The sequence below is a fragment of the Rhincodon typus genome, unplaced genomic scaffold (assembly GCF_021869965.1).
Source record: "Rhincodon typus isolate 14 unplaced genomic scaffold, sRhiTyp1.1 hic_rhity00000054, whole genome shotgun sequence".
Classification (NCBI taxonomy): domain Eukaryota; kingdom Metazoa; phylum Chordata; class Chondrichthyes; order Orectolobiformes; family Rhincodontidae; genus Rhincodon; species Rhincodon typus.
In genome coordinates this window covers 364,242-366,469 of record NW_025965692.1, presented here as the reverse complement: position 1 = coordinate 366,469, position 2,228 = coordinate 364,242, and positions in this window count along the sequence as shown.

The following is a 2,228-nucleotide window of genomic DNA, read 5'->3' as shown; positions in this document are numbered from 1 at the left end:
CCCTCCGACAGTGCGGCGCTCCCTCAGCACTGACCCTCCGACAGTGCAGTGCTCCCTCAGTATTGAACCTTTGACATTGCAGTGCAACCTCAGTACTGACCCCCCTGACAGTGCAGCACTCCCTCAGTTTTGAACCTCCGCATGCCCGTTACTGTCAGTACTGACGCTCACCATTGTGTGTACCAATGAGTTTTGGTTTTGCACTCTCCCTCCCTGTAGCCTGTGCCCTTGTCCACACTGAGATCAGGTTGCATGTGGCTCTCTGTGTTGTAAATTTACCTGAAGCCAGACAAGAGCTTGTATTTTCTCCTCCAAGCTGTTCTTAGCTTTTGCCTTTAACCAGTAACTGAGAGACTCTGTAGTTTCTATGCCAGTCACCCGGTGTCTCTTGTGAAGTAGGGGAAGAACCTTGAGAATGGAGGCTAAGAACTGAAACTCCTCCAGTGAAGGATCATCTGAGCCAACTCTGTGGACTGGTGCTATTGAACTGAGCTTCCCCATTTTCTTCTCTTCACCATTAAGACTTTTTTTTACTGATTGCTTGTGTATGTCTGTGTGTGTATGTTTTTAAAGGGGTGAGGGTTCCAACTATTGGAGCCACATGTTAGTTCATGGCTACTTATTTGTGATTATAATTTGCTTATTTGGAATAAGCAACTGTTCTTGATAAGTTCAGGAAGGGCCCTCTCTTGGTCCAGTGGCAGTGCCCCTAGCCCTGGACCGGGAGGCTCACCTGCTCCAGAAGCATGTCATAACATCTCTGAACAGAAAGATAAGTCCAGGAACCTGATCAGCGTTTTCATGTGGACCTGATTCTATCAGACAGGTGGCTCAGTCGTTCGCACTGCCGCCTCACAGCTCCAGCAACCTGAGTTTGATTCCAAACCTCGCGTGACTGCCTGTGTGGAGTTTGCAAATTCTCCCCGTATCTGGGTGCCCCGGTTTCCTCCCACAGTCCAAAGATGCACATGTTAGGTGGGTTAGACGTGGGACATCCTGGGTTTACAGGGATGGGGTGGGTTTGGGTGGGATGCTCTTCAGAGGGGCAGTGTGGACACGATGGGCCGAATGGCCTGTCTCCACACTGCAGGGATTCTTCAAATTAAATCATTCACATCCGTGTCCGGCCTGGGAATTGTGGGGCTTGGAATACCCTGCTTTGATTCTCTCTCATTGACCTTTCTTTTCTCTCCCTCTCTTTCAGCCCTTAACTTGCCTTCTCCCTCTCCCATTTTTCTTCACCTTCCCTGTCTCTCTCACTCTGTAATTTCCTCTCTCTGTCGGTCTTTTACTCATTTTTCTCTCTTGTTTCTTCAACTTCTCCCTCTCCTTCCCCCTCTGTCTCAGTCTGTCCCTACTTGCTATCCTTCTTTCTCTCTCTTCAGTCATTTACTCCCCTTCTGTCTTTCCTCACATTTCCCCCCTCTCTCTTTTTCGCTGACCTTCCCACACTCTCTATCTCCACTCATCAGATATTTACTCATATCCCCTCCTCATGTCTTTGCCATCCCTCTCTCACTCTCCTTCCTTCCTCTGTTTCTCACACTTATTCCCTCTCTTCCTCTCTCACACGCACTCTCCTTTTCTCTCTCCCTCATTTACCTTCCCTTCTTTCTCCTTCGCCCCACTCTCCTTCCCCCCTTCCGCCTCTCTCCTTCCCTCCCTCTCTCACACTGTCCTTTCTCTGAAACACTTTCCTTCTCCCTCTCCTTCCACCTGTCCTTCCCTCCCTCTCTCTCTCACACTTCTCCCACTCTTTCTCGCACCCTCACTCCTTCGCTACCTCTCTGTCCTTTCTCTGTCCATTCTTCTCTCTCTCCCTTTCTCCTTCCCTGTCTCACTCACTCTTCCCTCACTCCCTCTCCCTCTTTCCCCCCCTCTCTCTGACCCCGGTGAGCGGTGTGATTGTGAGCTGTGTTGAGTTTTTGTCTTTGGAGAGACTCTCACTGCAAGGCCTCAATAAGATCCCTCACCTTGTCTGACCAAACCCGCCTCGTTGACCTCCCTCATGTCTGTGCTGACATTACCACACACACCAATCCCATAACACACCATAGGGCAGTATTATACAGGGATTGACCAGACCCCACCGGCACTGTACCCAAGTGTTATACAGCGAAAGACCTGCTCACACCAGTACTGTACCCCAGTGTTATACAGCAACAGACCTTTCCCCCACCGGTACTGTACCCCAGTGTTATACAGCAACAGACCTGTCCCCATCAGTA